Below are 12774 nucleotides of genomic sequence, written 5' to 3' on the forward strand. Positions count from 1 at the left end.
CCACCTGTGGGGACCCCCAGCTAGTGGTGCAGGAGCCCTGCTGCTTGCCACCTGTGCCACCTATGTGTGCACCTACACACTCAGGGATGCCAGCAGTCAGGAGCCAGAGGGTGCCTGGCCCTTCCTGCCTGGAGCAAGTGGGGCGTGTCTCAGGACAGCCTTGGCTGACGGGTGGCATTCAGGGAGGTTCCTATTTGCTGATGTGGTGGCCACCGCTCCATCTGTATTTAGCAAGTACGTTTTCTAAAATAAAGTTAGATCTACACCGAGAGTCTGGTCTCCGGAGTCTGTGTTCCCGGGACTACTTGTGGGCTCCATCGCCATCTTACCCCCGTCCTAGACGTCCGAGAAGGACCCCAACACCCACCAATTCCATTCACTGGAAAGTGAAACTAGAGTGAAGTTATGCACAAACAATGGGTTAAATGTTCAATTCACTAGTAGATTTCAGTTTGAGAAAGTGTGGTATTTGCCTATCTCAAAATGTTTTTCTCACGCAAATGTGCTTGATCAGGAAGAGAATACACGCAGTATTCCTAATAAAGACAGGAGAAGTAATAAAAGAAACTAGATCTTGTTGAGTCACTGATGCAGGAATGCCCCTGGCAAATGTTGTGTGTGAATATATTCACTGAGGAGTGTGAAATGGTTCTTTATCTCCCAAAGGACTAGTGAATGCTATCTGCTTAAGTAGACCCAGTTATTATAATCCCTGAGAAGAGAGAAACAAAGAAACAGGGAAAAAAGAGACCATTCTGTGACCAGGAAAGGCAGAAAACAGAAATGTTTTCCTTCCTATTTTGAGAGTCAACCTTATCCCATATGATCAGATTCTTGAGTTTTGCCAGTCCTAGTAGGACACCAATATCTCACATGTCTACATACAGAAGAAGGTCAGCTCTCAGAGACTGTAACCTGACATTCAGGGGAAGAGATGCCAAACAGAAACCCTAACATAGGCAACTTCCAGTGAACAATCATAAATGCTACATTTATTTGTAATCACCATTTCATATACCAAAGCTAAATAAAATAGAAAATGTAGAAGCCAAAAAATCCAAGGAAGACAAAAAAAACCAACTTTAGCATTAGAACATAACTCTTAACATTAAGAATGAGCAAAATAAATAATTTCAAAGTTATAAAAGTAAATGCATATTTTTAGTTCATTGCACTGTGGACCATTTCATTGTAGACATTGAGTATAAAAATATTAAGTAATTACATGAAATAAACCCAATAGCTAAACTAGAACAGGAAATGAGGCCCATTTTAAATAGAACATGCAGATTCAAAGTAAGTGGACTAACAATGTTATTTCCTTCTGGGCTCACACCTGTAATCCTAGCTACTCACGAGGCTGAGATCTGAAGATCCTGCTTCAAAGCCAGTCTGGGCACTAAAGTCCATGAGACTTATCTCCAGTTAACCACTAGAAAACAGGAAGTGGTGCTGTGGCTCCAGGAGTAAGATGGTAGTCTTGAGCTGAAGAGCTCAGGGTCAGCACCCAGGCCCTGAGTTCAAGCCCCACGACCAACAACAACAACAATAACAAGAAAGATGTCATTTCTTTACATAAAGGAAATATACATGAAATGCACAATGAAATACCCTCTCACACCCAATATTATCCCAAAACAAGACAAAAAATGAGAACAACAAAAATCCCAGTAAATAACAAGATTTGGTAAGAATGTGTCAAGATTTGAACTCTTAGATTCTATTAGTAGGGACGTGAATTCAGATAGAGTTTCAGTTTGGGAAAATGGAAAAGTTCTGGAAAAACAGAAGCCAAAACAGAATTTATGAAGAACAAGGTACGATTCAGACACATGGGAAAACCTACCATGTGAGTATTGTGAGTTCTGGAAGGAGAAAATACTTAAAGGAAGTGAACAATTAAAGAAAGCATAGCAAGATGATTTTCCTGGGCTGAAGCAAGACTGATCTACAGATTGAAAATGTTCAGTCAACCCTAATAACAGTAATAAAAATCAAAGACATTTAGCCCAAAGCACTTGGATAATATTCTTGAGCTCCAAAGAAAGAGAACACAGAGAAATTCTTCCTCGCATTCAGGTTGGAATAATAAAGTACCTACAAAGGCAAAAGAAGCAGACATTAGAATTTTCATAAACGACATTAATTTTCATGACAAAACATTAAGTGGTAGAAGGAAGTTAATTAACATCTATAAACTTTTAAGTTTAGAAATGACTTTAGATGGAAATCCAAAGTCCAGGGAAGATAGCATTGATCTCTTAGGGTAAAATAGAAATAATAACTAAGCATTTAGAGCACTTTCTAGGCCCTGATTACTCTTCTTGGAAAGTATAAATAGTACTTGTGAATTTGCGTTATAAATATTTTCATAATGTCCCCAATATTCCCGATAAAGAAATAGTAACACAGAGAAGTTCAGTTAAGAAATAAGGGATCACCAAGTTCAGTAGCAGAGCCAAAATTCAAATTCTGCTATCAACACTCTTACATTATTTTGTTACAGAATTTATTGCCCTTTAAAAAGGCAAGAATGTGAAGAAATCAGAATTCTTGTACATTGCTGGTAGGAATCTAAAGAGGTGAACATAGTTTAAGAGACAGATGGTTTGCAGATGGGGAAAGACAGAGGCAGAAGGCCAGCAAATGGAAGAAAGTGCATAGTACAATAGTGTACTGTGCATACATAATATCAATACAAAAGGACATAAAATATTTCAACTATTTTAAAAACTTGATACATATATTAACAAGAACTCAAAAGTGACAGAACATGTTAAAGTGTGGATTTGATCTTGATCGATCCGCAAACAATTTTCTTCTATTTCAACATTTTGTCTACAATTAAGGGTGCAAACAAGAGAATTTTGACTTTGGAGAGAGTTTGCCTGGGTTCTAATTCCCATTCAACTCGTTTTGTATCTGAGTGTTCCGGGCAGGGAAGGCTCTGGGCTATTAATTTCACTTTTTAGATTGTTCGTTCTGTGGGAAAGGAACCCTGTGTTCTTTATCCTGTGCCATCAGTCTGTGGCTGCCGCTTCCTAAGGAGGATAGATACTGCAAAAGATTTCATAGTCTGGCTACTCTGGCTCCAGTGCCCTTTGGGCAGACCTAAAAGGACAAAGACATCAAAAGGATATCAAAAGGATATCACAGATGTAAACAGTCGGAAGCAACAGGAAGCAAAAGTGGAGAAGCAGCTGTTAGAATCCATAAAGCATAACCAAGAACATGTAGGCAGAATACTACAACATTATGGAATTTGTTTCCCATCACAAAACAAAGAGGAAGGCAGCAGAGTTAGATCAGACAGTGGTAATATGGTCAAGAAACAAAGCTCTTCCCATTCTGCATTCCTGCATCCTTGGCATGTTGGCTTTCTGCCTTACGGACTGAAATGCTGCTGAGAATCCAGGGATAGTAACCAAGTTTCAGGCAGAAATCTTCTGGCAAAGATGCTAGCCAAAAGGTCTTGGAAGCCAAATCTTTTACCAAGAAATTTTTAAAAAATTCTAACCTCTTTAGTGGGAAAGGAAACTCCCCAAACTAATTTCCCCTTTCATCTCATTAACCAGAACCAGGAAGAAATATGCTCAACCTCAAATCACATAGCAAGTGAACTTAGTCCTGATGCTACCCCTGGGACTGGAGCAACAAGCCATCTCTGTAGGTACTTGGTACTGCCATCGGTGGCCTCTAGACAGCTGCGTCTGTCAGCAGTACTGATGGGGGCTGAGTGTCTTTCAGATGTATCTACTTCTGTCTACAATAGAGATCATGGGAGTGATGGAAATTACACAATCCAAAGGAAGGGCGAAGGCTGGAAAGAAGTTAGAGCTTTAGGATTCAACTGTCTGAGGGATAAGAAGCTACAGAGCAATCAAGAGGAGTTTTACATCCCAGAAACCAAAAAAAAGAAATCAAACAATGTTCAGCTCTCATGAAGTTATCTATCACTGTGTAACAACTTACCACAGCTCTGTGCTTTAAAGAAACAAGCACTTATTATTATAGTCTTTCAGTTTGAGGGGACTGGCTGGCTCAGCTGGATGCTTCTGCATCAGATTTTCTTTTTCTTTTTTTTTGTATGTATTTGGTACTAAGGACTCGAACCCGGGTCTTCTTGCATGCTAGGCAAGCACTCTACCACTAGGCCAAACTCCTGGCCCCAGTGTATCAGATTTTCTTCCGTAACTGCAGTCAAGTGTTGGTTATGGCTGGACTCATTTCCAAGTGGTCATATCCACTTTGGCTGGAAAACTCAAACTGCTGAATTCTGGGGAACTGAGCATGGTCAAACATTCTTCTCAAGCTCTTTAGTAACTTTCTATATGTTCTCTGCCTCAGGACTGTTTCAGGCCCATTAAACATCCTATATCTTTTATTTTATTTATTTATTTATTTATTTATTTATTTATTTATTTATTTATTTATTTGCCAGTCCTGGGCTTGAGCTCAGGGCCTGAGCACTGTCCTTGGACTTTCTCAAGGCTAGAGCTCTACCACTTGAGCCTCAGCACCACTTCCGGCTTTTTTCTATGTATGTGGTACCGAGGAATCGAACCCGGGTCTCCATGCATGCTAGGCAAGCACTTTAACCACTAGGCCAAACTCCCGGCCCCATCCTATAGCTTTTAACACGTGTGAACTAAGGAAATATCCAGAAAACAATTGTTTCATGTTTGATGACCTTGCATTATAAGTTGCCAAGCATCCTCTCCTGCTGCATTCTCAAGAGAGATGAGTGATGAAGAACCACTCATCTTCAGAGGCTCTGGGTGGGAACCATGTCACAAAGTTTCTCTACATGTGCAATAATTCTCACTTTAACCTATTACTTGAATGCTGCAACCTGATAGAGATTTTATTACTAGAAATGTGTTTCCAGTCCCAGGCCCAGGATCCTTCCTTCAAGATAGCTGTAGGATATAAAGATCCATAAGTGAGTCAGACATGGTGGTTCACATTTATCATCCCAGATTCCTGGGATGCTGAGATTAAAAGAAAGAGTGTGAGACTAACCCAGCAAAAAGGTTTTGAGATTACTTCTTAACCAGTAACTGGCAACAAAGCTACCTGCCTGTCATCCCAGTTATGTGTGAAGTTGACATCAGAAGGATTGCTGTTGCAGGCTGGTCAAGACCAAAAAGTGTTGATGAGACTCCATCTCAATGGAAAAGTCAAGGCATGGTGACATATACTAACTCTCCCAGCAACAGAGGGAAATGTAAAATAGATTGTGGTCTTGGTGTAGGCCTGGGTAAACAGTGAGATGAAAAGTGCTAGAAACATAGGTTAGCAGCACAGTGCTTTTTTTAAAGACTCCAAGGCCCTGAGTTCAAATACCAGTACTACCAAATGAGTGAATGAATGAATGAATAAATAAATGAATGATCCTCAATCTACCCACAGAATTAGCTTAGGAGCACCTTCAGCTGAAGAGATGTTTGCTGAGCTTTATAGCTTCCTAGGATACCCCCCTGATTCAAGAGAGGTGTGCATAGGGGCTTTCCAGCTTATCATGTCTTTCCCTTAGTCTTCTCTTTCTTTTCCATTCTTTTCTCTTTTCTTTTCCCTTTTCTTTCCTTTTTCTACTCTCTATCCTGTGGCTCAATCTCAGTAAATATTTGCCAACCTGAATTCAAGTACAAGGCACTGACAACACCACTCCTTCTTCTCCCACCCTACACACACACACACACACACACACACACACACACACACACACACACACACACAATTTTCCTCAGTGTTTACCAAAATCTGGAGGGATCAAAGGTCACTCGTCCAGCAGCACCTTCTGCTAACTAGCTGTACCTTCCAGGCTGTCTGCAGCCCTTTATGCTCTTATCTCAGATCTGTGCCCTGATTATTTGCAAGGGCTTTGAGGCTATTCACATGATTAAGTGAAAAGTACAATGAAGTCATTAGAGAATAAAGAGATCCATGTGAAAAGAAGCAAGGAAAGAAAGAATCCTTGTGCAGTTCTAAGTTTCCTATCAGGCTAGGCCAAAAGGCCAATCTAAGGCTATATTTTTTTTTCATTCCTCTTCAGAGACAACTTTTTTTCTTCAAAGTGAATTTATTTATCAAGACACAATAATGAATATGCAAAGTCAATAAAATACTTTTAATTACACTTAGGCAACGGTCTTTGGCTATCAGTATGACAGAGTCTTCTATAGATCCTTTATCAAGATTAAAGATACACTATACCCTATAGGATGACACTTCTAGTAGCTTATGTCTTAAGTGGTTCTTAGGTTCCTTCTCTGAAAAAGTTACTAAGTAACTTCCATGTGTCAGATACTATACCAGATGTCAAATTAATCAAATTTGTTCCTAAGTCCTCTAAGAATTTCTGCAAGTTGACTACTCCTCAGTCCCCTCAGAGCTTGGTAAAACTCTGGGTCCTAACCTTAGAGCTGTGTCTCTAAGTGGGACATAGGACTTCAGAAGTTGCTTTTTGTAAGAGTGACCTACAAAAGTGGAGGTCTTAAATCATGGCTTTAAATATAAGTTTTAGATTCGAGATTTGGTAGGAAGAGAGTAGTAGGATATACTACATCTAACAAAAATTCAGAGTCAGGTTCAACTGAACATATCAGCTCATGCCTGTAGTCCTAGGGACTCGAGAGGCTAAGATTGCGAGGATCATGGTTTTAGGCAAAAGGTTTGCAGGATCCCTGTCTTAATGGTATAAAAAGCTAGCTAGGATCAGTGACCCACATCTGTCATCCCAGCTACATAGTAACAGTTTGACAATCCAGGCTGGCATAGACATAAGACCCTGTCTTAAAAACAACTAAAGTAAAAAAGACTGGTATAGTGGCTCATGAGATTGGCACAAAGCCCTGAGTTCAAAGCTGTGTGCTTAAAGTTTCGGCTAGACAGTAAGTACTCTAAAAATATTTTGCTGTTGTTATTTATATTATCATCATTTTAGGGAAACTTCTAACATGAAAGGCAAAGAATACAACTATTAGGCAGGAAAATGCAACTGACATGACAATGACCTAGGAAGATGAAATGCATGAAAACATCAGCCTTTAATATACTCTCAGAGAGCTAAGACGATGGTTCCATGAAATGAGAATGGGACACTATCAAAATGCAAAGAAGTAAAATAGATGCCTTCTTTTGGAATATAAAACAAATCAGTCAGAAGCATGAAATTTTCAGGTCTTAAGATTTAAAAACTTCAGATATTGGCAAGTAAATGATTCTAGCTAATGCAAACACAGAAATGGAAAATTCAATAGAATCAAAAGTTGAGGAAATTTCTTAGAAAGTAGAAGGAAGCAAAAGCCATATAATGAGTGATTTTTGTTCTTAATGTACTGTTATCTCTCATCTCTTTTGCTGTCCCTTGGTTATCTCATATTGTTACAATATTTCACCTTGTTATCTGATATATTTTATATGTCCTTATTTGATTATTTGAAATTGGATAGGGAAGAGGGGAAATCAAGATAGCGGGGGGGGGGGGGGGGGAGGGTGGGAGAGAAATGGTGACCATGTCATGAGAAAGGATACCAATGTTTGTGAAGTTATTCACCTTCTATCTAGTGAATATAATGTAACCCTTCTATTAATCACAATAAAAAATTATAAAAAAAACACTGATCATGAAGCCAGTCAAATTATTAAATATTACTTCGATGTTTTCTTTAACAGCATATGGTCCAGATGTTTTTAAAGACCGGCTCTGGATTTGGAACTGTTCAACAATGAAATAAAGATGAATTTTCACATTTTACATCATAAAAAAGAAAGTAGAAGGAAATAATAAATTTGAGCAAAAGTAGAAACAATAGAAGTATCTCCCTAGGAAGTCTAACAACTAAATAGGAGAAGTTTCAGGAAGAAAATGTAGGAAAAATGGAGGGAAATATATCATCAGAGAATTACTTCAAGAAACTGTCCTAGAAGTGAAGGATATAATTGGTAGGGTATTCTGAGTGATTAATACAGTTGGAAAAATAGTCAAAAGCACCAGGAAGCAAAACTGGAGAGGCAGTTCTTAGAATCCATAAGGCATAACTTAAGACACAGGGCATCTCATGGCAGATTCCAGCTTAGGAAAGTAAAAGTGAGGGGAATAATCTCGTGAATGTTGAACTTCTCAACAGAAAAAAATAGAAGCTACAAGGATGAATTTCTAAAAGAAAACAGTTTCCAATCCAGAATTCTATTGCAATTCATGTGAAATATGCATTAAACATTTTCAAACGTGAAAAACATTATTTCATATGTACCACTTCTCTGGAAGCTAATGGATACCAGGGAGGTATGATAAAAAGAAAGGATGATAAGGTTCCAGAAACAGTCTTAAACTTATGCTAAAAACAAAGGTAACAATGGATGTAATAAGCTCAATAGGAAAACAAGCACATTTTTAAAAAGAATAATTTAGAGCTGGGGATGAAACACATTTAGTATTTACCTACCAAGTTTGAGGACCTCAGTTGATCCCCAGTACTGCAACACTTGTTACTACTGTTGTTGTTGTTGTTATTAAATATATTTACAGCAATATAATAGAAAAATCCTCCATGGTTCTCCTACTTTAATGAATCAATTGGAGGTCTAAATAAACTACAGCAAGCTTTCTGAGCAAAATTTGTTTTATATATGTATTATTAAGAGCTACAAAGGTTAAGTAGAAAAGAAATTAAAGAATTGAGAGTGGTAATATATACCACTTGGGGATAAGAAGATAAACTATGACATAATAAATATGTCATTTGAAGCAATTCAGTTTATGGTAATATATGGTGTTCACTTGTTATATATATAGATATATATATAAAAAAACAGGAAGCCAGGTGCAGTGACTCACACCTGTAACCCTAGCTACTCAGGAGGCTGAAATCTGAGGATCCAGCCAGCCCAGGCACTAAAGAACACGAGACTCTTACCTCTAATTAACCACTAGAAAACCGGAAGTGGTGCTGTGGCTCAAGGAGTAGGATGGTAACCTTGAGCTGAAGAGCTCAGGGACAGCGCCCACACCCAGACTTCAAGCCCCACAACCAACCGAAACAAAAAGAAGAAAAAAAAAACAGGAAATTATTATGTGGTCAATTCTTTCATAAAAGTCCCAGTAGAAGAAAAGCTGGAGATATAGGAAATAGGAAGGGGAGTGCACTAGGAAAAACCGAGTTGATAGTATCAGGGGCTGGAAATGTATGGTCAGATAGCCATCTCCCTATATTTGAAAATAGAGTTCTATTCGCACACACCCACACCTGGCCCACAAGTAGTTGATACAGCGTCCATGAGGCCTGCAAAATCCTCCAGGATTTTCTAACTGATTCTTTAGAGAAAGAGTTGTATTAACCACTAATGTTTAACTTCTAAAAGCTTGTTCTTGAGGTGAGACCAATAGTACAGTACATTATTAACATGTCAAAGGCCATGAGTTTGATCCCCAACACTGAAAAACAAACATAACATGGTAATTAATAAAGAATGAAAAATGTGCCTAGTGCTAGGGGTTCATAGCTACAATTGTAACTACCCAGGGAGGCTGAGATCCAGACGACTATGGTTTGAAGCCTACCCAGGAGGTAATGTCTGAGAGATTCCACTTCCAATTAACTAGCTAAACCTATGCTGGAGACATGGCTTAAGTGGTAGCATAACAGCCAAGCTCTCAAAGCCCAAACAGCACAAGGCACTAAATTTAAGCTATAGTACCACCAAAAAATGAAGGAAGGCAGGAAGGCAGGAAGGGAAGGAGGGAGGGAGGGAAAGAAAGAGAGAGAAAAATTTTAAGTAAGGAAAGAAAACTAGATTTGGGGGTCTGGTAGTTTGGCCTAGTGGTAGAGTGCTTGCCTAGCATGCACAAAGTCCACAGTTCTATTCCTCAGTATCACATACATAGAAAAAGCCACAAGTGGGGAGATGACTCAAGTGGTCGAGCTCTAGCTTTAGAAAGCCCAGGACAGTGCTCAGGCCCTGAGCCCAAGTCCAGGACTGGCAAAAAAAAAAATAAACAAAAGCTAGATTTTGAAGAAGGCCTAGCCGAGTGCAGTGGCTCACGCCTGTCATCCTAGCTACTCAGGAGGCTGAGACCTGAGGATTCCGTTTCAAAGCCAGCTCTGGCACTAAAGTCCATGAGACTTATCTCCAATTCATGACTAGAAAATGGGACGTGGTGCTGTGGCTCAAGGGGTAGGGTGTTAGTCTTCACCTGAAGAGCTCAGGGACAGCACCGAGGCCCAGAGTCCAAACCCCAGGACTGACAAAAAAGAGAGACAATTAAAAATGACTACAAGGTCATATATAACGTGGTTTAGGCTGTTAGCTCAGTGGTCAAGCACTTAGCATGCACAAAGCCCTGGTTTCCATTCCCAGGAACACACACAACACAGACACATACCCACACACACACAAAAATCATGAAAATGTTATTTAGAAAAGATCACCTCCAACAGTGCTGCTTTAAAAGTGAGAAGTTCAGAAAAGTAAAATAGCTTTCCCACAGTCTAGAGTGGTAAAAAAAAAATCTCACTATATCCCCTAGTCCTCTGATTCCCCAGACTCCTCATCAACTGCTCACAGATCTATGGCTGTATTTAAATGACTTTCCATCTAGGCAAGTCATACAAGTTACTAAAGGAAGGTATTCATGAATTAAAATCCACATGTGACTCAAGGTCTCTGGGAGTTCTAATTAGCATATGCTACAATGAAATCTGTGAACCATGAAGGGTATGAGCAGTTGAAATTCGCAGACTTTTCAAGAACACAATTTTTGAGTGCGCATTTAACATTGCTCTGACTGTGATTTTTCAATTGCTTTCAATGGCAAAATATCACTAGAGCCTGTTTTCAGTTATCTCATCAATCCCAAGTGTGTATTTGCTAATTAGGGACATACAATTTTCTTGAAGCATAAGGTACCAGGGATTGTAAGTTAAGTATGAATCAACTATGTCCTTTGCTAAAACCTACATGACTGGAACAGATAGACTCTACAATGCAAAGGCTAAAACACAAGGAAGTTTCCTCATAACACTGAAAGGACAGGAAAGGTGGGTGGTGCTCAGGTTTGGAGAAAAGGCAGTGACAGGATCTATTTCATATGGTCATCAGCCAAGGCCAAGGCTAATAGTGATGGCTCTACCATCTTGGTTGATGGCTCTAACATCCAAGAATGCTCTAGTTGTCTCGGCCGGGAGTTTGGCCTAGTGGTAGAGTGCCTGCCTAGCATGCACGAAGACCTGGGTTCGATTCCTGGGTACTACATACATAGAAAAAAAGCCAGAAGTGGTGCTGTGGCTCAAGTGGTAGAGCTCTAGCCTCGAGAAAGTCCAAGGACAGTTCTCAGGCCCTGAGCTCAAGCCCAGGACTGGCCAAAAAAAAAGTCTCAAGAATGTTCTAGTCATAATTCCCTCTGCAGGATGTCGGGGAGGAGCATGGATGACTGAGCACCTGAGGTTTAATGCCTCTTTTGCTCAAGTTCACTGACAAGCACCTCAGGTACCTCAAAGGCAACTGGAAAATATACAGGCATCTGGAAAATTCAAGACATACATTATGAACTTAGTTGACAACAGTATTTTATATATGTCTGCAAGAATCATACTCGATATCTTTCATCAACTTTGAAATACTTTTCACGTGGTTGGCCAAGCCTAGGGCAGAAGCAAATGGGTGTTTGTGAGCTTCCCATATTCTCTTGCTGCAAAAATTCTTGTCAAGCACCATTCATTATTATCACTTGATCTTTTCTCTGCTGCAAGTAAGAATGAGACAAATAGGGGTCCTTTGTTCAAGTAAGCTACATGAAACCAATCTTGGAAATTGTATTAATGAAGACTTTCAATACATAACTTGGTGAGCTGAAAATTAGGGGTAGGGATTTTAATTGAGACATCAAAAAAGCACAGTTGACCCCAAGAATGCAGACTTATTTGTGCAGAGAGCTGATTGACCTGAAACTAGAAAAAAATGCTCAGAAGAAGCACAAAAAGCTACATTCACTTGTAAACACAGTCAGGTAATAGTCATAGGTAAGTCTAAACACCTTTGTCTTCCATCTCTGTTACAGGTTAATCCTAGAGACAACTCTAATCTCATCTAATGCAGTGTGTACATTGCTAACCAGTACACCTTCCAGATTAAGGCCCCACAGGCCTATGATTTCCTCTTCTGATCCAGTCAGATTGGCTCCTAAACCCTGCCTTTCTTTCCTGGTTGGTTCTACTAGTTGCATTACGGACTGGCTGAAATGAGGGACTGAGGAAAAGTTAAAACCTCTCTCCTCAGTGTTTCATTAAATGGCCTTGAAAGAGTATGACCCCTGTGGTCTACTGTTTAACTTGCTCTCTCAGACCTTTCTGATAACTAGGAGAAATGCATCTCCCAGAGGAAATAGCAGGACTGAGAGCACACACTAATGTAAGTCCAGGTAGTCCTGATAATGGTAGAGGTATCGAAGTTGATGGGAAATTCAAACTTCACAGCCTTCAAAGGCAAATTGTATTTTCTTTAAAATACTGAGCCCATCTCATCTCCATATAAGAGCCCTCTATTTGTTTATATAGTAAGAATGTTAGAAGCTGTTGGGCTTCTATTCATTTACAAAAAAAAAATGGGTGTTGTAGTTCACACCTATAATCCTAGCTACTCAGGAGGCTGAGATCTGAGGATCGAAGTTCAAAGCTAGCCCAGACACTGAAGTCTGTGAGACTCTTAACCACTTAACCACTAGAAAATTGGAAGCTATGACGTGGCTCAAAGGGTAAGGTGATAGCCTTGAAC

The sequence above is a fragment of the Megascapheus bottae genome, chromosome X, assembly GCF_031878675.1.
Source record: "Megascapheus bottae isolate mThoBot1 chromosome X, mThoBot2.hap1, whole genome shotgun sequence".
NCBI classification, from domain to species: domain Eukaryota; kingdom Metazoa; phylum Chordata; class Mammalia; order Rodentia; family Geomyidae; genus Megascapheus; species Megascapheus bottae.